The 23524-nt window shown below is 49.8% G+C and overlaps 1 long non-coding RNA gene across 1 annotated transcript in view; it reads left to right on the forward strand.

Annotated features, from left to right (window-relative positions):
* The first annotated feature begins 1929 nt into the window (after positions 1–1929).
* LOC138430373 (uncharacterized) overlaps positions 1930–23524 on the forward strand; it is a 259590-nt gene continuing 237995 nt past the window's right edge. Inside the window, exon 1 of the long non-coding RNA XR_011253133.1 lies at positions 1930–2079. This is a non-coding gene — a long non-coding RNA (uncharacterized lncRNA). The remainder of the gene's footprint in view (positions 2080–23524) is intronic.

Consider the following 23524-nt stretch of genomic DNA (forward strand, 5'->3'; position numbering starts at 1 on the left):
CGCTCTTGTTCTCCGGAGCAAACCCTCTGCCTTGCCCACACTGATGAGCACGTTGTGTTTGGCTCCCTGCACTAGACTCCTAGCTCTATGAGGGCAAGGACCCGCTATTTGGTTTGCTCCTGTAACCCCAGCCTTGTGAGAACTGTTGTAACCATTAGGCTTTCAGTACATATTGGAAGAATCAGTAAATGAATGGCAGTTGGGTTGATGATTCTTGGATCCCTTGACATGGGGCAGGTTGATGTGGTAAGATGCTGATTGAATCAGCCAAGCCCAAATTCATTTGAGACCTTGTGGTGCTCTTGGGTGAGTGGTGAATATTATAGGATGCTTACAACTTCCGGGAAGGTGAAAGAACGATCCTGAAGGTATGCTGAGGGCTGCCCTGGCAGGCTGGCTTCGCTCATCTCTCCCAGTGGCCCTGGCTTGTTGTGGGGTGCCGACTGCTACAGTGATGGCACGGCTGAAGTGAATGGCAGCGATAAAATGCCACCAAGGGAGAAGGGGTTTTTGACTAATCCATAGCCTTAGTTCAAATGAAGTCCTTTGAAATAGCACTGACAAGGGGTTATATCCTTTCCCCAAGGTGCTGGCAGATGTCATGATGTCAATAGCATTTCCTGATCTTCAGTGAGCAGCCAGCCTGGTTTCTGTCTTCTCTCTGTTACTCAGCTCCCTGTGGGCCCAGGGATAGTGAAGGAAGGAGGGTGCTGATCGAGCATGTAGCAGAACATCAGTGGTTGTGAAAGGACAGCCACTATTTGAGTCCAGTTCCTGCCCCGCCATGCCTGCGGGCACTCTCAGGGGACTGCCCTGCCCACCTTCCCCCAAACGCCAGGCCTGGAGAGGGTGCTAGTTAGGAGGCACCCATGGTGATGCAGCTGATACGGACAGGACCAGGTAGAGGCCACACGGGGGAACAGGAAGGGGGCAGCAGGAGGGGCTGGGGTCGGGGTGGGGACAGTCTTCAGGTGTGAGCTCGCTCCCAAATGGGATTCCAAAGACTCAATGTAGAACAGGATTGAAAAGGTCCCTAAGTTGTGAGATTATCCCCAGAGTGGGGGAGGGAGAGAATTTTAGGCACAGAGAGAGCAAGTGTAAGGACGTGTGCGTGTGCGTGTGTGTGTGTGTGTGTGTGTGTGTGACAGAGAGAGATATATCCTACAGCTAGTTTCCTGGAGGGTGATCTGAGACAGAAGGGAAGCGGTGGCAGTGGGGAGGGGGCTGGGGAGGAAGGTGAGGACCAGACTGTGAAGTCCTTGAATCCCCTGGACATGGCGGGAAAGGTAAGGGAGTGACATGACCGACTCTATTCCAGAAAAACCAGTCTGGGTGGCACATGAAGACTAGATTAGGGGGTGAGGTGGGCGGCAGGAACACTGTTAGGAGGCTGTTGGAGGAACCCAGGAGAGGGAATGGCCGGAGCCTGATCACGGCTGTGGCGCTGGAGACAGGACAGGGGACAGGTGGGCTGGCTGGAGCCTGGATACTGACTAGTGTGCCAGGAGGAGCCCCAGGGAGAGCAGTGGGTCTCAGAGCCCTTGCCACCTCCCCTACCAGCGGTGTGGTCTGCTAGATGGCGGTGGTGCTGCTAAGTGCTGTTACTCACCAGGACAGGGGACCCTGGAGTAAACCATCATCCTCTGGCCAGGGAGTGGGATGCTCGTGCCCCTGGATAGATCTGAGGTGAATTTATGCATTGTAGAGTATATGTCCCCCTCTGACCCTGACCCAGGCTCACCTGGGAAATGCTGGTTCCTGACTCCTCTTCTTTCCTTCCTCCCTGGTATATTCTTTTAATCTCCTCCCTTCTCTTATCTCAGACATCGTAGGTTAGCATGGGGAAGAGGAGCCATGGAATAACATCCAGTGAGGGAAAGGTTATTCGCCCAGGATTATAATCATGGTGCCTCCTTGTGTCTCTTACAGAGGAAGACAGCAGACTCGATGGCTTAGCTAAAGCAAGCCTGGTACTTCCCTCAAGCAGCTTGTGGATTGTAGATTCCTGCTAGGCCCTCCAGAACCAGCCCAAGGTCTCTTCCCCCAGGTCTGTCTGCTCTCAGCATTTTCTCCAGAAAGGTAAGACCCTTGTTGGCTGAGCCTGTGATTGAAAGTAAAGTGCACTCAACACTGAGTCCCTGGTTTCAGCGGCTGACAGTCGGCTGTTGAGTCTCTGCATTCTATCTGCCAGCCTCACCTACACCATGACCTCTTCTGGCGGTCCGGGGCTGTGGCTGTGCCTTCACCGATGTTATGGAAGGAGGAGGCTCTGGTTTAAGCGACCTTTCTCTGGGTGCCTCTTCTGTGCAAGCCTCCGGACTCAGTACATGCGACGCGCCACAGACCACCCAGAGGCTTAGGGCCCTCAGCCCTTTCTTTGGCGCTTTGGTCACTGGAGTTTGGAGGAGGGGACCACTGATCTTAACTGTGTGTGTCTGTATCAGTGGAGTGGGAAAGGTCACAAAAAGCTTCTTGCTAAGTTCTTGGTTGCTTCAACAGCCCCTGTTTGGCTTCACAGCTCTTCCATCACATGTGGAACTAAGTATGTTAAATTCCTTCTGTTTGAAATACCAAGAATCCTCTGGTCTTTCCAACTGGATGCTGACTGATACAGGTGTTTGAGGAGGGTGAAGAGGTAGACAGTGAGATAGTATGTTATAGAGATTGGGGGTGGTGGTTTAGTTGCTAAGTTGTGTCCGACTGTTACAACTTCATGGACTGTAACCTGACAGGCTCCTCTGTCCATGGGATTTCCCAGGCCAGAATACCGGACTGGGTTGCTATTTCCTTCTCCAGGGGATCTTCCCAACCCTGGGATTGAACCCATGTCTCCTGCATTGCAGGTGGATTCTTTACCACTAAGCTACCAGGGAAGCCCATATTATACAGACTAAATATCCCCCAAAGATGTCTTATGTCATACAGAGTAAATATCCCCCAAAGAGCCATCAGGCTTCACTGACAGCTCAGCTGGTAAAGAATCTGCCTGCAATGTGGGAGACCTGGGTTCGATCCCTGGGTTGGGAAGATCCCCTGGAGAAGGGAACGGCTACCCACTCCAGTATTCTGGCCAGGATAATTCCATGGACTGTATAGCCCATGGGATTGCAAAGAGTCGGACATGACTGAACGACTTTCACTTTCAAAGGTGTCCACATCCTAATCTCTGGAACCTATGACTATGTTACTTCACATGGCAAAAGTGAGTCTATTATCCAGGATTATTCAGGAAATTATCTTGGTTTATATGAGTGGGTCCCATGTAAACACAAAGGTCTTTATAAGAGAGGGCCAGAAGAAGAGAGTCAGACAGGGAGATGTGGGGATGGAAGCAGAGGTCGTAGTAATTGGATTGCTGGCTTCAACAGGAAGGAAAAGCTGTGAACCGAGGAATGCAGGCGCCTCTAGACGCTGAGCAAGGCAAGAGGACAGAGTCTCCCCTAGAGCCTCCAGAAAGAATGTAGCCCTATCAACACCTTGTCTTTAACCCAGTGAAAATCATTTTAGACTTTTGACCTCTAGAACTGCCGGATAGTAGATTTATGTTACGTTAAGCCAGTAAGTATGTGATACTTTGTTATAGCGGCAATAGGAAACGAGAGTAGAGGGCCAGAGTTCAAGATGCTGTGAATTATGCAAGGGAGTTGGATCTTGTTCTACAGGGCTGAAGGCTTATTGCTGCTCAGGAGCCCACATGTGCTAAGTGTATGAGCTCTGAAGTCAGATTGCCTGGGTTTGAACACCCTCCTTGCCAAAGACCAGCTTTGTTAGGCAGGTGTTTTAAATTCTCAGACCTTTAGTACTTCTATCTCCAAAGTGGTGCACTGGCATTTCTTGTCTCATAGACACATAAGGCTTAAATGAAAAGATGTGTGTAGGGTGTTTGTTGCTCAGAAAAGTGATTGTTACTCTCGCTTGCTTTGCAACTTTGGACAAGATCATGTTTCATTTGGAGCCTTGATCCCTACATCTGCCAAGAGGAGGTGATAGTGGGACTCCTAGTCTCCCAGCCTCCCCAGCCTGCAGAAATAAGGGAGATAACAGTTTGTGAGGTAACAGTTTGGAGAGGGATGTTACCGCTATGCGCCCCTGTGGGCCTGGCTGGAGCTCTCCACCTGTGGGGCAGGTGCCAGCTGGCCTGCCTACTCAGTCCCCTCTGTCCCCATTCTACGGGCATGCCTGGATTCCTGTGCCCCTTATAGCTGTCCTGGTTTCTGCTCCACTGCACTGCGCTCCAGGCATAAGCTATTTTCGTTGCAAGTTCCTTACAATGCTACACCTTCCCTGCCCATGCGACCGACCTCCCCAGGCCCAGCTGCCAAGTATTGATTTCCCCTTTAAATATTACAGCAGCCCAGGAGCATGTATGGATTAATTGATGAGGCTAGGCTTGTACCTGCACACTTCATTAACAGCTGCTACTAATTAGTGGAGTAGTCATTAAGAGACCTGCTGGGGTTTTGAGGATAATAGTTTTCCTTTTTTTCCATGATTCCTAAGCACACAATAAATTGGGGAGTGAAAGTCCATAGTGCCACGTTGGGATGGAAGTCATGGCGTGGCCTGTGCTCTGGGCTTGCCTCTAAGAACACAACAGAAACTAGAGAACCAGTATAGTGAGACCAGAGTCAGGAGGGCCTCAGAGTCATCTGGTCACATATATGACTGCCGCGGCTGGGAGAGGGGTGTCACCATCAAGGACACACAGAGACAGGGAGGCAGAGCTGGGGCGGGCAACCGGGGCTGCCGGCTTTGCTCCAGGCCAGTTCTCTGTTTCCTAGATGGGGACTCTGCTGCCTGCATTTGAATGGCTTTATGGGGGAGGTTGGACCATGCACATAGCCATGTCCCCTGTTGACCCCTACCCCCAAACCTGATGCACTCTCCCCAAGCTCGTGCTGCTTTTCCTTTCCCAATTCTGGGCCTCCTCATATTTTGTCCGCCTCATTCCTCCTTCTGTCTCCTTGCTCCTGGAACCCCTCCCTGTCTCTGCCTTTGGTAGGGTTATCTCCAAACGGGCACGATTCAGCAGTTGGTCTGCAGTGGCCCTTTTCGGTTATCCATGCTGGTGGAAATACACACGGAGGGGAATTAAGCCGGAAGTACGTGCATTTGGACAACTTCTCGAGCTGCTTGGAATGTCCTCCTCACTGGATGAAGTGGGCTAATGTGTGTACAGGGCCCAGCACGGGCTGGGCATAGAGTGAGTGAGTCCTTGGTAGATGGTGGCCACGTACTCTGGGCTCCTTAGGAAAGTGCCCCTGTGGCCCAGTTGGGCTTTCCTCAAGCTGACTTGAATCACTCACTGAGAACACACTGAGAAGTTTTACAGCAAGGAGTAGAGTTTTGACCTACTATTTTCTTCTTGTTTAAGAGATAATGATAATCCCAATCACTCACCTTCCCTCTAAGCTTGCTACGTGTCAGGGGTACTGTTCTAAGTGCTTTACATGGATTAATTTATTTTTTATCATCTTGAAAGCCCTATGAGGCAGGTGATTTAATTATGGTTCCTATTTCATAGGGGTGAAAATGAATGTACGAAACTTGCCTCCACAAGAAGGAGTTGGGGCTGAACCCAGCGCTCTAGCCCTGAGCCCAGGTTCTTAGTTGTGGGCCTTCTCAGCTCCTTCAAGGGCTTGATTTCCTGGCTAAGAGAAAGCTCTGCCTCCCAGTGCGTGCTGCATGGGTGGCAGCTGTGTCTATGTCATGTCCGCATCCTCTAGACTTCAGCTGATTGATCCAAGGTGGGCCTTTGAAGCAGAGGCTTCTCCACACTGTATGCTTTGGGTATTCTGACTCAAAAGCCTAAGATGGGCCAATCTGACTCCTAACTGGAGAAGGCATTGGGAAGAGGCTGAGCCTGGGAGGAGGAAGAGCTGATGAGCTAGACTTAGGACTGGGTACCAATCGTGGTCACCAGCTGTGAGTGGCTGGAGGGAGCTGGCCAACCAAGAAGGAGAGCAGAGAGGTGCATGGATACCCCTGGTCTTGGAGGCATGCATCACAATCGCTGGTTCCCATGGGGCCTAGCTGCTCTTGGCCTTCTGTTTGGGGATCCTGGTGAGAATCTGCTTTATATTGAACTATATATCGAACTAGTTTCTCTCCCTGAGTTGCTCTCATTTAGCTAGTGGCCCTCTTTCCCTTGTAAACAAGAGAACTCTAATAGGAACAATACTCTTATCAGGTTTAAAGGGCTCTGCTGATTCAGGGAGGGACACAACCCCATCTGTGGTTTGCATCTTCTCCTGTACAAGAACAATAGCCTAAGATGACATGACTGGGACTTGTAAGTGAAGGCCTCTGGAGACAGTGCCCAGCTGCAGATAAACATCCACGCTAGTCAGGGGGAGGATGAGCTGCTCTGTCGTAATAATGCATAGAGAGGTTTGAGGTTCCTGTCTTTCTCACCTTGTGATTTAAGGTAGATAGCCAGGTTGGCAGGGCAGTTCTGACTTTCAGTCATTCAGGGACTGGAGTCCTCTGAGCCATTAGTCCCTCCATCCTTGTGAGCCTGCTGGTGGTCTCCGAGATGGGGGCTGCCTTGCCTGGCTCCAGCCAGAGGTGGAAGTGAGCATGGAGGGGGACCCCTGATATCTTCCAGTACTTTCAGTCCACTTCTACCGATGAGAACTTAGCCTGTGTCTCCTCTACCTGCAAGGGAGGCTGGGAAAGGAAATCTTGATCTGGAGTCATCAAACGTTTTCTGTAAGGGCCAGACAGGAAATATTTTCAGCTTTGTGGGCTGTTTGCTCTGCACTGCAGGTATCTGACTCTGCCCTTGTATCTTGAAAACAGCCATAGGCAATATGTAAATGATGGGCGTGGCTATATCCCAATAAAACTTTATTCATGGATACTGAAATTCAAATTTCATATAAATTGCATGGTATGAATTTTTTTTCCCAATCATTTAGAAATGTAAAAACCATTCTTAGTCCACGGGTCATTCACAAACAGGCAGTGGTCTGATCTGGCCAGGTGGAGTAGTGTGCAGACTCCTGGTCTGGATGGTGACCTTGGCCTGACCATGTTTTTTTGTCAAGGGAGATTGAATTTTGGTGGAAACTGAGCAGTCCCCACCACAATATCCACTCCAGGCTTTGCTAAGAGAAGGGCATTTTAGCAGAAGCAAGGTGTCCTCTGCCCGCTTCTCTGCATAAAGAGTAGAATTTGCTGGGTGGAAACAGCCACGCTCCTCTCCCCAGACTTGCCAGGAGCAAGGAGCAGGGGCAGCCATGCCCTGGGAGGTCCCTGATGTCAGAGGCTGCGGATAGGGCTCCAGTGTCATTGTAACGGTAAGGACCTGGCAGCTGGCCTCCCCTCGCGCTAGAGGCCAGCTGGAGTGAGGACACCAATGGCCAGAGTTGGACAGGATGGTGCAGGGCAGGATGCAGTCCCCTACCAAGGGGCAGCTGGTCACTCACAACCAGGGCAGTCCCACCCTCGCTGGTGGGGCTGATGGGAGCTACACAGGAGGCAGCTTTGAATCGGATGACGCTCCTTAATCATTAGAAAGTGACTGCTGCAAATATTAAATGGGACCAGGAAAATCATCAGAAGGATAAATATACTATTATTTGGCAAGTTTGTTTTCTTCCATCCCTCCCTTGCCTCCCTCAACCACCAGCTTGTGGGGTTGGGGCTTGCAGGGCAAAGCTGACAGCAGTAACTGAGAAAAAGAGAGTCATTCTGTGTTTGTCCATCACGAGCTTATATTGTCAAGCAAAATAGCTACATATATTTTTGATATCAACTGCCAATTATCCTTTCTGGGCCTTGGAAAAATTAGAATGTTTCTGTTACATTCACCCAAGGGTGTTAGGTGTGGACTCAGAGCAGCCTGGGTTTGAGTCCTGGTTCTATCAGATCCCATGTGACATCTGCTCGCCTTGTGACCCCCAGGGCCTCAGCCCCCTCATCTGTTAAATGAAGAGAATAATGCCCGTTGTGCAGGTGTGTTGCAAGAAGCCCGTCTCCACCACAAAGGATGCATTTATTCAAATGCAAAGGATGATTTTTGCTTTTCTCTCTGGGCCTCAGGTTCCCTGTTTATAAATGGATGGATTGGACTGTGGTCCATTCCCATCCTGACAATCAGTAACTATGTTGCCAGTGGACTTATGAGGAGGAGAAATCTAGCTTTCAGAGGTGCTTCCTCCTGGTGAAAGGTTTTGAAGATGAAGGAAGCAGCAACCTGATTAGGAACCTCCTGATCTCAGACCTTCCCTGTCCTTCCTGGTGCAGCTCAAGCCTACCTCCTCCAAGAAGCCCTCCTGGATTCCTCCAGGCACAGACCATCTCACCCTTTCTGAAGGACCCAAGTGTTTGACCTTGACCTCCACCCCAGTCTTTCCCCCTACTTGCTGGTTTGATGGTGGCAGACTCCCTATAACCACTTCTGTAACCCTGACCCTAACCCTGAACTCTGTAAATGGGTCCAGCATGGAACTGTGAGCTGGAGGTGCTCAATTATGGGGCCAGTCTGGAAGAACTCTATTCCTACCAGGCAGAGGGGAGCTAAACACCCAAATCCTTCAGCCAGGAGCCCGTGTTGATAGCCATGTCCTCTTAGGGCCTGGGACAACATGGAGATGGCAGAAACCAGGTGGTTTATACACTATGTGGACGTACTGTTGGCTTCATGACTCCCACTGGCTTCACAGAAGCAGGCGCTGCAACCTCTCAAGTGGAGGCCCACCCTCTCTTCTCCTCACACTCCCAATGCCTCTCCTGGGCGTATGTGAGGATGCAAACTGGCCAATGAGAGGTATGCCGATAAGCTGAAGATACTGGTTCTTGTTGGTCTAAATGTACATCTAAACTTCCAGTATGGATAAGGCACACTGTATTTTGTGACATCTTTTGGTTCATTTGTTAATTCTTTTGGCAATGTAGTCTGTCTACCGGGTGCTGGGGAAATGGGCCAACAAGGCAGAGATAGTTCTTGGTCTTGTGGAGTTTACAAATTGGGGGGAATCTACTCAATTCAGCAAACAATTTGCAAAAGCTTTTGATTAGCTTGCAGCCTGGGATATGGAGCTGAAGGTGGCCAGACCATGGAAAAGTGAGGTGATGCAAGACAGAACACCTGGAATGTTCCATGCGGAGGAACCATGGGTATGAAAGAACACAGATGAGAGGAGCAACATTAGTCTAGAGCCTGAAGGGAGACCTCTGTGTTTGGACCAAAAAACAAGGAGGGAGAGGGGGTTAGCGTGGTGCTACAGTGGGTAGGCAGGGGCCAGATCCCGAAAGTCCTTGATGAGCATCATAACAGTGTTTGGACTTTGGTCTGAGGGCATGGGAAGACCTGGGAACTTTTGGACAGTGGTATATGTGATGGGCTTTCATTTTAGTAGGATTCCTCTGGCTTTTGGGTACAGGATCTTCTGTCCTCAATCTTTCCCGGTATCAGGGTCTTTTCCAATGAGTTGGCTCTTTGCATCAGGTAGCCAAGTATTGGAGCTTCAGCTTCAGCATCAGTCCTTCCAGTGAATATTCAGGACTGATTTCCTTTAGGATTAACTGGTTTAATCTCCTTGCAGTCCAAGGAACTCTCAAGAGTTAGGTGTACAATATAGTGATTCATAGTTTTTAAAGGTTATACTCCATCTACAGTTCTTATAAAATATTGACTATATTCCTTGTGGTGTACAATAGGTTGTTGTTGTTGTTCCGTTGGTCAGTTATGTCTGACTCTTTGTGATCCTGTGGACTGCAGCACGCCAGACTTCTCTGTGCTTTACCATCTCTCAGAGCTTACTTAAACGCATGTCCACTGAGTCGGTGATGCCATCCAACCATCTCGTCCTCTGTCATCCCCTTCTCCTCCTGCCCTCAATCTTGCCCAGCATCAGGGTCTTTTCTAATGAGCTGGCTCTTAGCATCAGGTGGCCAAAGTACAAAAGATCCTTGTAGCTTATTTTATACCTAACAGTGTGTACTCCTCATTCTCCTAGGCTTCCCTCTCCCCACTGATAACTACTCATTTTCCCCTCTATCTGTGAGGCTGCTGCTTTTTTGTTATGTTCACTGGTTTGCTGTTTGTTGTAGATTCCACATGTAAGTGATATCACACGGTGCTTGTCTTTTTCTGTGTGACTTATTTTGGGTGACTTGGTTTTCCTCCCTCCACCCTTCTAGTATAGTATTCACTGGCATCTACCTAAGATGGAAATCTTAGCCTGTGTCTCTTATACCTGAGACTCTTCAAAGGGCATCTGAAAACAAATCCAAATGTAATTGATATTTTCCAGAGGCCTCTATAGTCTTGCCTTTGCCTACCTTTCCACTTTGCTCAACTGCTGTGCTCTGGACTCTGGATCAGACCCATGGGCTCTGAGCATCTCCAAGGAGACACTAGCATTCTCTCACCTTGGTGTCTTTGCCTGGGCTCATCCCTCAGCCTGGAACAGGTAATAGGGGCTCTATAAATACTTACTGAAGGAATAGATGATAAATCCAGGAGAACAAAGGGAGAAAGAATGCTCAGGAGGAGCATTTCTCTCCCCTTAAGGGGAGACCTGGCAGCATCTTTCATTCTCTGTGTGTCTCTCTCTCAAGCCTCAAACCTTTCCCCTCTTCCTAGCATTTGATGCCTGCACCTCAACCCAGTCCCTCCAAGTTCCTCCTGGGCTCCAGCTACCCCAGGCAGCCTTAATTAATTGTAAAACTGATTAAGCAGCCCTCTTTGTTAGGCTGGGCTGGTGTTTATTTGTATTTTCATATTATTATCCTTTTATACTTCTCTGGGCGCCCTCAGCTCTCTACTGACACCTTTTATTGGGGAAATGTTAATTTAAAAATCATCTATAATGCAGGTGTCACAAATCAAAGCTGTTCGGTAATGAGTTGCTCTTATGTCGTATAAAAACAATTAATTAAAGCCCTTTCTGAGAGAGCTGTGCCGGCAGATTTATGCTTCCCAGTGTCTCCCTCGACCTTCCTTTTTAAGGACCCTCCTGCACTCTGCTGGCTCCGCTAGCAGGATGCTTTCCTCCCACCGGTGCCCAGGAAACCGCGTCCCAGCCTGATGGAGTGGGGAAGGCTCCAGGAGGGCGTGTGGTCCTTCCTCCTCATGGTTAGTGCTCCAAGAACGCCTTCACTGTGGTCACGTAACAGTTGGGTGGCAGAGCCGGGTTCAGAGCAGCCTTGGCCGCCCCGATCCTGTCTTGGTCATCCTCACTGGCATCTCTCCTGCTGTCCTCCTGACGAAGTTCACTGGCCAGGGGACCATAAGCAGCTGAGCCACTGTTTCACTGGTCCAGTAAAGGACCACTTGTTGCCCCAGTGACATACACGGTCACTTCACAAATGCTTTCTGCTCCTTGCTCATCAATCCAGCGCTCAGGAAATGTTATCCAGGGCATCTAAGTTCTGGTTTTGCCTCTGCTCTGGAGCTGCTATGTAACCTTGGGTAAGTCACTTCCCTTTGGTTGGGCCTCAGTTTCTCTCTGAGAAATGGGAACACTGATTTAGTATGGGAGTTGAGAAGGGAAGAACCTCCAGGTACCATGAACAAATAAGGCAGGCCTGGTGACAATGGTGAAAAACTGGAGAAGAGGATGCTTCTTCTGAAGGGGACAGCCTCTAATGCCCCTGGATGTTTGCTGCATCTGGGAGTACAGACCCAAAATTGTTCTTTTTCATGAAAAGCTGGAAATCCAGCTCAAGATTTAAAAATGCTGGCCAGGGTACTGGCCCTTGGTTCATTTGCCCACAGATCCCCTCCTTACCTTTCTTCTGTTTTGCTCTGTATCCTGGGGGTCTGGCCCCTCCAGGCTCCTGGGTGGGTTGTGTTGAGTCAACAAGAGGCTCCGGTTGGTGATGGGAAGGGGAGAGGGCAGGAGGTAGGGAGCAGCCAGGGTGTCTCCCTCCCCATCTCTGCCTTGGGCATCATCTCTGGCAGTGCTCCTGTCTCTGACCCATCAGGGTTCCAAGTTGGCTAGGTCATTGCAGCCCCTGGGCTCTGGTTACCCAACTCCCGCCTTCTTTCCTCCAGACCTGCTGTCCTGTTGATTCTTCATCTCCTGTGTAACCAGGCTTGAGTTAAATTCCCTCTGCTTTAAATACCTAGAGTGGTTGAAATGTTCTTGGCTGGATCCTGACTGATACATTTAACACTTATTATTTGTTGTTGTGGTTGCTCAGTCGCTCAATCATGTCCGACTCTTTGCAACCCCATGGACTACAGCACGTGAGGCTTCCTTGTCCTTCACTATCTCCTGGAGCTTGCTCAAACTCATATCCGTTGAGAAGGTGATGCCATCCACCCATCTCGTCCTCTGTTGTCCCCTTCTCCTCCTGCCTCCTATCTTTCCCAGCATCAGGGTCTTTTCCTATCATTACCATTACTTAACACAGTGATGACTTGTCTGTGGACTGGACAAAGTATGGAGAACCCCAGTTTGGAGAAGCTGAATTCCAAGGTCGTGACTTGGTTTAGGATTGATGGAGAAAATCACGAAACATTGGTCCCTGTACTTTAGAGGCATCCAGTCTTAAGGGTTGACATCTGGATACCGGCCCTTGTGCCGGCACTGAAGAGCCTCCCTCTCCATTCTGGGGCCTCTGGGCTCTGCCCCGCCCAGCCTTTCTCCCTAGCTGGCGCCCCCTCCTGGCAATGAGGTGGCACTGCTCTTGGTGACCTGTGAGGGCCTCCGATAGGCTCTCAGCAGGCAGATGACTTTCCCACACCCTTGCTTCTCCTACCTTCTCCAGAGCCACGGGGAGGCTATGCAAGTCAGGACTAGAACCCGGGAGCCCTTCCATCAGGAGGCGCATGTCCCGTGCCTGCCATGTTCCACACTCAGTGCCAGGGCTGGAGACACCCTCTCTGAGATGACCCCAGCCCTGCCTTCCAGGAGCTGGGCGTCCAGGCTGGCAGGCAAGGGGCATCCTGCCAGGCAAGGCTACCCCAGGCTTTGCCCCTGACTTCTGGATTGTTGCACCTCCGTGTTGAAGATGCTCCCTTCCCACCTGACATAGTGTGATTTGGGTACCGTCCAACTTAAAATGAAAAGAAGCCAGCCACGTGGCAAGCCGCCCCGCCTCCTCTGCTGGGGCGCCCCTCCTGCAGGTCCTCCCACCACCCGTGATCTCACTCTCCCTTCTGAGTGGGGCTGTGAAGTGTCTAATCCAGGCTTTTATCTGGCATCCACAATTATAATGTCAAGATTGAATAATCTGCCTTTATCTTCTGGGTGACAGCCATGTAGAAACTTCAAAAGAAACAGTTATGCTGGCATCTAACAGCTTTTGTTAATTACTATATCCCAAAGAAAATGAAATAAAGGAGGAAGAAAAATGATATTTCTCTGTGACAACTTTGTAAAAATATCAGTGATGAAGCGGCACAGTTTAAGGGCTTTAACTATTCATGCAGGCGTGACGGGCCTCCTCCCACCCGTGCGGGGTCTGGAGGTTGTCTGAGGATGGCTAGGGCCCAGGCTTCCTCACAGGCCGCCCGCACTATCCATGCAGCTCTCATTGCCCCTCACACAGCCTCTTTCACATACACACACAAACACCCCATCCCCTCCACCCTCATATGCACTAACACACAGCTCACACTCCACACATCCCCCCATAGCACCGTCACAAATATTCATACTCAATCCCCATGACACAGCCCTCAAACTCACCCCCACTCATAGCTGCACAGCCACACTCTTTCCCAGCCTCCTGTCCACGCACACCCTCCTGTCCACATGTCATGCACACACACACAGGCAAGCGTTCCTTCCCTCATCTGATTGTTCAGGGCCCTCCCACACCCCGCACTGTGCCAGGCGGGCTCTGCACCAGGTCCTGGGAAGCAGGTGTCCAAGAGCTCTGCTCTGGGCAGCAGGGAAGACAGGCCGGCGGGGCACAGTCCATCCTCTCTTTGTGCTCACGCCACGCTGCTGACGTCCCGAGTGAGGTGGGTGTGTGGGGACAGCGTGGTGGAGGGTGTAAGGGCTCAGGCTCTGGGGCTGGACCAGCTGGTTAGAATCCTGGTACTCTCGTGTTAGAGCTGGGTGTCCCCAGGCAAGTCGTTCAACCTCTCTGTGCTGCAGTGTCCTCGCCTGTAAGCTGGGGAGTAGAATGGGACATCCTGTTCAGGGCCCGGTGAGAACTCTGCAGTAACACAGGTAAAGTGTCCCCCAAGTGCTGCTAAAGGTCATTTAGGGTCATGCAGAGCGGCTGACTCCGCCTGTGGGGGAGTGCCCTGGCATTCAGGGGAGGCTTCCTGGAGGAGGTGATATTTGAGTGTGGGGCCTCGCAGCTTGGAAGAAAAGAGGGCGAACACAGCCCGGGCACAGAAGACAACACGGGAAGAGGTTTGGAGGCATGGTGGCGCATGCATGTCCCTTGAATGCTGCACGTTTGGTGTGACCGGAGGGTAGTGTGAGGCTTGGGTGGGAGAATATTCTGGAAAGGTAGACAGGTGCTGATGGTGACAGATTCTGTGTTTCATTCTCAAGGGGTGGGTTTCCCTGTAGAAGCTGAGGCCGCAGCTGAGTCATGTCATCAGAACAGGTGAAGGCCGGGGGCAAGCAGGAGGCAGGTGGGCCTGCCAGGGTGGGCTTGAGGGTAGGGGTCCCGAGAGGAGGCTGTGACAGAGCTAACGATTCAACCTCCCACCACACACATGCACTTCCACACGCTCACATGCAAACCCTCACTCATATAGTCACGCGTGAACACACCTGCTCACATGCTTAGTCACACACACACACACACATACACACAGTCTTTTACTCTTGTCTCTCAAATCAGATATGTAAATAGACATGTCAGGTCCAATTCCAAATCTCTGCAGTGGCTCTTGACTCCTTAATTACCTGGCAGTGGGTCGGCAGAGATGTGACTACAGCAGAAACTGCCAAAATAGACCTCCAAGGGTCTATGAGCAAGACCTCCCTGCTCGGTGATGTGCGCTCCTGTGTGGTCTGGAGGGGGACCTTGGGGGCAGAGGGATGGGCTGGTCATGGCCCCGGGGGTGGGGTCGGGTGACTTGGCATCTGGTTTGGCCTTAGTCTCTGCGGCTATAGAATGGGAGAGTTGAGCATGTTCTCCAAGGACCCATCTGGTGACACTCTCCTAGCATCTTCTGGAGGCTGAACCAGCACTTTGGTGCACCGGAGAGGTGTGCACTAGGAGAAGCAGACTCATTTCAAGGCAAAAAGAGGAAACGTATTTGAAGGAAAGCCTAGTGAGTGTTAAGCCCAGTGTTAAGCCCAGTGTTAAGCAGGAGCCTCAGGGGATTTAAACCTGAGTCAGAGAGACAAGGGCTTCCCAGGTGGCCCTAGTGGTAAAGAACCTGCCGCCAATGCTGGAGACGTAATAGACATGGGTTTGATTCCTGGGTTGGGAAGACCCTCTGGAGAAGGTACTGGTAACCCACTCTGGTATTCTTGCCTGGAGAATCCCATGGCAGAGGAGCCCGGCAGGCTACAGTCCATAGGGTCACACAGAATCAGACATGGCTGAAGCCACTTGGCATGCACACACAGACAGACCAGGAAGCTGGCATCCTGCTTGCTCCTGACCCTGGCTCTCTTGGGAGTAGAGGGGGCCCTGGAGGACAGACATTGTCTCAGAAGAGATGCTGGCATCTCTAGGCACTGGGCAGGGAGGAGGCAGCCTTCTGTTTGGGGAGGTGGCAGTGAGGACTGGCTAGTCTTTGGGTGGGGAGGGGGCATAGCCCGAGCCCAAAGGGAGGCTTAGGCTGGGCAGAGGGTGGGTCTCACAGTCACAGAGAAACAAGGGCCTAGGGGTGGATATTTGGAAGCTTCTATCCTGGTTTTCTTGAGCTTCTAGAAACAGAGACCCATCCCAAGTGGGCTCAGTGGAAGTAGGGAGGTCCAGGAAGTCTCCATGGTTGTCTCCAGGGCCCAGGGAGGTACAGGCAGTGGGCCATCAGGAGCAGCTAGACCAGCACTGGCTGCTCTCAAGCCAAGGCTCACCTCTGGATGGTTCTAGAGGAGTCCCATCTGTCACCTCTGGTTTTCTCTTCACAACTCTTTGCTCTCTTTCCTTCCCAATGCTGGATGTGGTGCCCACCTCAGCTTGCTACCACCTCGACTGAGTGGGGCTCAGAGGAGGGGTACCCTTGTTTCTCTCCAGCAGCCACCTCTCCCTCGCTCTGGCCTTGAGGGCTGGCAGAAGGCAGCACTCCCGTCGGGAGGCCATGGGGGCCAGGGCAGGTGGAATCCGTGGTGTTTTAGGAAGGCTGGTCTGCTCTGGAACCATAAGCAGGCTGGCCAGGAGTGGGAATGCGAGGAGGATTTCCCAGACCTGTGAGATGGAGAACAGACCCTGTTCCCTGGGGCCTGATGCCATCCCTGGGGAAGTCCTGTTGTGAAGAGCTCCTCACCTCTGAGGAGCAGCAGGGGTGCTTCCTGGCAACTGTGGGACAGGTCTTGGCTCACAGAGACAGGTGGTGGCCAAAGATGGTGACTTTCCACGCCCGGAGGGTGGGAGCCTGGGACTGGAAGGCTGGGGATTAGATTAGGAGGTGACCCCGTTGGCATGGGGAGGGCGCTGAACAGGCATGTGGAAACCCACCATCTCTGTCTTCCTGTGTGCCCAGGAACCAGGACTTGGTCTCACTAGGGGTGTTTTGGAAGCATGGAGCCCAGAACTGTAGGAGCCAGAGGGGAGAAGTGCCTGTCTAAAGACAGAGGTGACTTGAATTCTGCTGGCTCTCAAACATCCCTAAGCAGCAGGTGCCTTCAGTCCAGTGAGCTGTGAGTGGAGCTTTGACACACAGAGCAGAAAGCCCTAGGGCTGCGCAGGATGGGGTCCTGGAGGCCTGCTCAGGACCACTGCAGAGGCTGGGAAAGGCGCCCCCAGGAGTTGTGCAGGGCACAATTTTCACTGCCACACATTCTGGCCCGGGTCCCACCGCTGGTCCCCCACCTTGTCACCAGGCCACCTCCTGGCAGTCACCTCACGGAGACTCCTCTCCAGGAGGGAGCCAAGAGAAGGACACCAGCTTGGCCATGGGCACCCCATATTAGGAGGCAAATAGAGGCTCCACACAAGCCTGAGTTAGACTGAAGTGACTGTGAAGTCCAGACAGAGACATGGGCTTTGCTTGTGTTGCACTGGCGTATAGAGGAGCTGCAGTGTGACTCCGTGGGTCTGGGACAAAGCATCACAGTGAGGGGCTCCCCCAGCCCTCTCTGGACCCCTGGACATTCCCAGTGTGGACAGCGCGCCCCCCCCCCCCCGGCCCCGCCCCGGCACAGGGTGCTGATCCTAGGGTTTAAGGGTCCTCAAAGCCCCGAGTCTCCTGGATGCTCTAGCCATCATCTTTCTCCTGCCCTAGCTAAGTCCCCTCCTTCTCAGGGCCCTGTGCAGGAGGGAGATGGGGCTCTTCATCCCTCACCCCCCGCCCCACCGCGTAGTGAACCCTGCCTGGTCCTGAGGGGGAGCACCGGCCCTGGATCCAATCTCAGCCAGGTCTGAGCGCCCGTCGGCCGCCCCTCCAGCCCTCTAGTCATTAGTCTCCCCCGCTGCAGGTAGAGTGACAGGCCAGCTTGGAGCTCCTGAAAAGGCCTTTGTTTTATCGCCTTCAGTTCAGATGCTTCAGAGCACTAGCAGGCCATATTTTAATCTCAGGTCTTTGCAAACAAAATCGTTAAAAGCAGATGGCTGTGAAGACTGCCATGAATATTAATAGATATTGAAAAAAAAAGGCCCCTTAATCTTTCCATAAATCTTCTCGGAGGAGGTGGGGGAAGACACGGAAAAGATGAGGGCTGCAGCGTAGCTGTAGGTACCCTGGCCCTTCCTATAAAGCAGAAAGCCCCAGCTTGATCCTAATGGCTGAGCAATTAGCATGGGGGCTGGTGAGCCCAGCCCAGCACTAGGCACCGAGATGGGCCTGGAGCAGCAGCTCTGGGCTCCCCATCTCCTATCTTCCCCATCCCTTCCCTGTGGAGCTGTGGGGTGAGGGCCAGCTCCACCCAGCACCCTGATTTCTGTGGAGGCCAACTGTGTTGGGCCCCACTCCTCGGATCCTGCCTGTAAGGCTGCTAATCGTTGCAGATCTCCCACTAGGTGCCAACCTCTCTGCATGCCAATCTCGTGTCGCCCGTTTGGGGTGGATTATCATCCCCACGTCACAGATTAGGAAAGAGACTCTGAAAATGGAAACCACTGGCACCAGACCACTGGGTTAGTGGATGGAATGGAAGAGATTTGAACCCGGATCTGTCCGATCCTGATAGCTGGTGTGTCAAGAATCTTCTAGGACCACCTCTTCCCTTTGGCCCCAGTGCCAGTCTTTCCTGTACACACGCTTTTGTATGGGATATTTTGCTATTTACAATTCATTCATTTGGATTATACATTTTCCTCTCTTTTTAATTCCCTTTTAAAATACAAACACCCTTGGGAAAGGTAACCTATTAAGCTTCTGAGAAACATTAAAAGCTGCTCAACCACATAACCCAGGACCTGAGTTGAAGTCTTCTTAGCTCAGCCATTTCCTGGCTCTGTGACCTTGAGCCAGCATTGAATTCCACGGAGACCATTCTCTCTGGAAAAAAAAAGGAGGGGGGGTGGTAATAACGAAACAGTCTTGTGAGATAGACTGGACTGGCAAGAATTTGAGATCAAAGATAGGAAGACACTTTGAAAACCACATACCATGGTACACCTGCAGAAGAGTATTGTTTTCATTGCTGTCCAAACACCTTATTCATTTCCGGGACCACTTTCATGAGAGGAGGGAATAAATAATCGTGGGGAGCAAGGCTGATGAGACCTGGAGCAAGGTGCCTGAGCCCTGCCAGGGAGGGGTGGTGGGTGGTAGGAAGAGAATCAGCGGCTCACACAGCCCATGGCATTGATCTCAACATGTCTTTGTTTTGGCCAGTGGCTTACTTTGCTTTATGCTTCTAATCTAACCCAGTTAGTCTTTCTCTCTCTCTCCCTCCCTCCCTCCTTCCTTCCTCTTCTACTCTGTTCTTCTCTGCCCCGCCCCGGCTCCCCGCCCCACACCAAGAAATATTTTCTGATAAATTGTTAACGTTCTAGGGGTGGGGAGTCAATAGTGAACTCAGCGGCATGGTCCCCGTCCTAAACAAATAAACAGATAAATAATATACTTACAAATTGGATCAGCACTCTATGGAAACAGACATGAGACTAAGCTAAGGAATTATCAAGGGTACCCATTTAAAATAGGACGGGGCCTCTCTGTTCTCCTAAACTGGCTTCAACAAAGCTTAAGGAGGTATGCAGGCATACCCTTATGGCAGCCCTTCTGACCAACGCTGCAAAGTTCTAGAGGAAGTATGTGAGTGCCAGTCAGCTCTGACCTGCGGTCTTTGCCGCACCAGGCAATAGCCCAGACTCCATTCCACCAGACCACGCCCCTCCCCTGACCACGCCCCCTCATTGCCCCGCCCCTGGCCTGGTACTGCCCCTAGCTGGGTTCTGCCCACAGATGCTCTGTATTTATGGGATAATCTGGCTGGATATCTGTTCGAAGAGGCGGGGGGTTGGGGGGCGGGTATTAAGCAAATTCTACAGGCTGAGGTGAGGACAGTGGGATTGTGGGGACTCTGAAGGACTCACTGCCTTCTCTGGCTCCAGCTTTTCATGTACAGGGTTTTTTTTTTTTTTTTAGGGCGGAAGCCCAGCTTCTAGTATTGAGAAAAACCTCAGATATGGAAGAAGAGACCCATCACTCCAGTTCTGTTAAACTGTTGCTATTTCAAATGCAACGGATTCTTGGAGCCTGAGTACAAAGAGGCAGAAGCTTGTCATGTTTCAACAAACATACTTTATTATACTGTATAATTTAAGGTATCATTTTATTCAAGTGACATTCAAACGTGTGAAAAAACGGTTGCATATGCCATAGCCGTTAATGAAATCATTACGTACAAATAGTTACGCTTTACCAAGTCATTCATTAAAAGTAAATTAATGAGGGGGACAGCATTAAAAATTTTTGCAATCATTACCAGGTCCAGCCTAACCCACTTTTATAAATATTCATCAACAAAAACGTGCCTCAAGAACTTACCCAGTAAATTAAATTCTCGGTCTTGAAGTGTTTTGCTTCTATTAATGGCATCGGCCGTGGTACTTTCTTTGATTTGTTTTCTGGAACTTTGAGATATATTGTAGGGAAATAATGACAAATTCTGAGTAATCGCTGATAATTAGGCCAAATCTATTATTCCCATGGTATTTACATTTTGATTACTATTTTCCCCCCAAAGGCAACATCTTGAATCTATTCTAATGCAAGACAAAATAGTATCTGAGATTGTCAGGAAGAAAATTCAGAAATTAAATAGTCCGGCTCTTACCTGATTTTGAATCTCCAGTCAATATTTCTGCCCGATGGCCCTTTGGCTTCTGCTTAAATGCCTCCAGTGCTGGGGAACCCAATACCATTTAAGTGTCCCATTTCATTCTTGGACATCTTTGCTTGTCATCTTTATTTCTAAACTGTATTGGTCACCTTCTAATTTCTATATGTGTCCTAAGTCCTGCACACTGGGGTGGAAATTAAAGACTCCACAAACATGGGAAGATTGTCTAGCAGATGTTATTACATTCTTGCCTACCCCCAAGTCTTTCCTCTTTAGGCTAAACATCTTCAGGTTACTTGAACCTTCTTCCAAGGAAGTGAACTCCGGACTCTTCACTTTCTTTCCATTTCCTGCAGAGAAGGCCTTTTTTTCTCAGGTCCTGCTCAATCTTCCCCACCACCCACAATTTTCTCTGTACTTTAATACAGGTAACCTTGAATCATGTGTGGTGTCCGTGTACAGACTGTTCACTAATTCTGAGCCTTTTCAGAGTCATTTCCTCTGTCTGAAATGCTCTTTGCCCCTTTAGCTGATTGACAAACTCCTATTCACCCTACAGAACCCCTGCTCAGTGGTCATCTCCTCTGAGAAGCCATCCTTGATTGGTTCCCAATCCCTCTCCTTGAGAGAATTGATTACACCTTTTCCCTACATGGCTTCTATTCCTTGTAGTTATTTCATCATACCTTCCAAGGGAGTGGGAGAGAAGGGGCAGGAGGATCTCAGGTTCATGAAGTGTCTACTGATTAGCCTCTTCCCCCTACCTTTTAAAATAACACATTCATTGTCTGACAGTTCTGTAGAGCAGAAATCCATTCCTTCACTCATGGCCTCTTTCCTCGATCTTCAAAGCTAGCAAAATTGGGCTGATTTTTCCCAGATTAGACTTATAGTGTTTTTCCTTAAAGTCATCAGACTAGTAGCCTCAAAGCAACACTCAAGGGAAAGTGATCATTCAAAACTGTCATCTTCTGCCCCATGACCAGCCCACATTGCTTGTACTGCACTATAAAATCACATTATTTTGTAAATAATGTGACTATTTTGAAAAGAGTCTAATTTTTTTCACATTGTACTTTGCGGGCTAAAAGTGTTAATTTGTGAAAGGTAAATGTTTAAAACTATCCACAGTTTTGGTCACCCTGCTTTGACATTTTAAGAAATTGTATTCAGTTCAGTTCAGTCGTTCGGTTGTGTCCAACTCTTTGTGACCCCGTGAATCGCAGCACGCCAGGCCTCCCTGTCCATCATCAACTCCCGGAGTTTACCCAAACTCATGTCCGTCAGTTGGTGATGCCATCCAGCCATCTCATCCTCTGTCATCCCCTTCTCCTCCTGCCCCCAATCCCTCCCAGCATCAGGGTCTTTTCCAATATGTCAATTCTTTGCATGAGGTGGCCAAAGTATTGGAGTTTCAGCTTTAGCATCAGTCCTTCCAGTGAACATCCAGGACCAATCTCCTTTAGAATGGACTGGTTGGATCTCCTTGCAGTCCAAGGGACTCTCAAGAGTCTTCTCCAACACCACAGTTCAAAAGCATCAGTTCTTCGGCGCTCAGCTTTCTTCACAGTCTAACTCTCACATCCATACATGACCACAGGAAAAACCATAGCCTCGACTAGATGGACTTTTGTTGGCAAAACAATGTCTCTGCTTTTGAATATGCTATCTAGGTTGATCATAACTTTCCTTCCAAGGAGTAAACGTCTTTTAATTTCATGGCTGCAGCCATCTGCAGTGATTTTGGAGCCCCCCAAAATAAAGTCTGACACTGTTTCCACTGTTTCCTCATCTATTTCCCATGAAGTGATGGGACCAGATGCTATGATCTTCGTTTTCTGAATGTTGAGCTTTAAGCCAACTTTTTCACTCTCCTCTTTCACTTTCATCAAGAGGCTTTTTAGTTCCTCTTCACTTTCTGCCATAAGGGTGGTGTCATCTGCATATCTGAGGTGATTGATATTTCTCCCGGCAATCTTGATTCCAGCTTGTGCTTCTTCCAGCCCAGCGTTTCTCATGATGTACTCTGCATAGAAGTTAAATAAGCAGGGTGACAATATACAGCCTTGACGTACTCCTTTTCCTATTTGGAACCAGTCTGTTGTTCCATGTCCAGTTCTAACTGTTGCTTCCTGACCTGCATACAAGTTTCTCAAGAGGGAGGTCAGGTGGTCTGGTATTCCCATCTCTTTCAGAATTTCCCACAGTTTATTGTGATCCACACAGTCTAAGGTTTTGGCATAGTCAAGAAAGCAGAAATAGATGTTTTTCTGGAACTCTCTTGCTTTTTCCATGATCCAGCAGATGTTGGCAATTTGATCTCTGGTTCCTTTGCCATTTCCAAAACCAGCTTGAACATCCGGGAGTTCATGGTTCATGTATTGCTGAAGCCTGGCCTGGAGAATTTTGAGCATTACTTTACTAGCATGTGAGATGAGTGCAATTGTGCGGTAGTTTGAGCATTCTTTGGCATTGCCTTTCTTTGGAATTGGAATGAAAACACCTTTTCCAGTCGTGTGGCCACTGCTGAGTTTTCCAGATTTGCTGGCGTATTGATTGCAGCACTTTCACAGCATCATCTTTGAGAATTTGAAATAGCTCCACTGGAATTCCATCACCTCCACTAGCTTTGTTCGTAGTGATGCTTTCTAAGGCTCACTTGACTTCACATTCCAGGATGTCTGGCTCTAGGTGAGTGATCACAACACTGTGATTATCTGGGTTGTGAAGATCTTTTTTGTACAGTTCTTCTGTGTATTGCCACCTCTTCTTAATATCTTCTGCTTCCCCTACCATTTCTGTCCTTTATTGAGCCCATTTTTGCATGAAATATTCCCTTGGTATCTCTAATTTTCTTGAAGAGATCGCTAGTCTTTCCCATTCTGTTGTTTTCCTCTATTTCTTTGCATTGATAGCTGAGGAAGGCTTTCTTATCTTTCTTTGGTATTCTTGGAACTCTGCATTCAGATTCTTATATCTTTCCTTTTCTCCTTTGCTTTTCACTTCTCTTCTTTTCACAACCATTTGTAAGGCCTGCCCAGACAGCCATTTTGCTTTTTTGCATTTCTTTTCCGTGGGGATGGTCTTGATCCCTGTCTCCTGTACAATGTCACGAACTCTGTCCATAGTTCATCAGGCCCTCTGTCTATCAGATCTAGTCCCTTAAATCTATTAATTGTAGATTAATAATCAAG

The sequence above is a fragment of the Ovis canadensis genome, chromosome 25 (assembly GCF_042477335.2).
Source record: "Ovis canadensis isolate MfBH-ARS-UI-01 breed Bighorn chromosome 25, ARS-UI_OviCan_v2, whole genome shotgun sequence".
NCBI classification, from domain to species: Eukaryota; Metazoa; Chordata; class Mammalia; order Artiodactyla; family Bovidae; genus Ovis; species Ovis canadensis.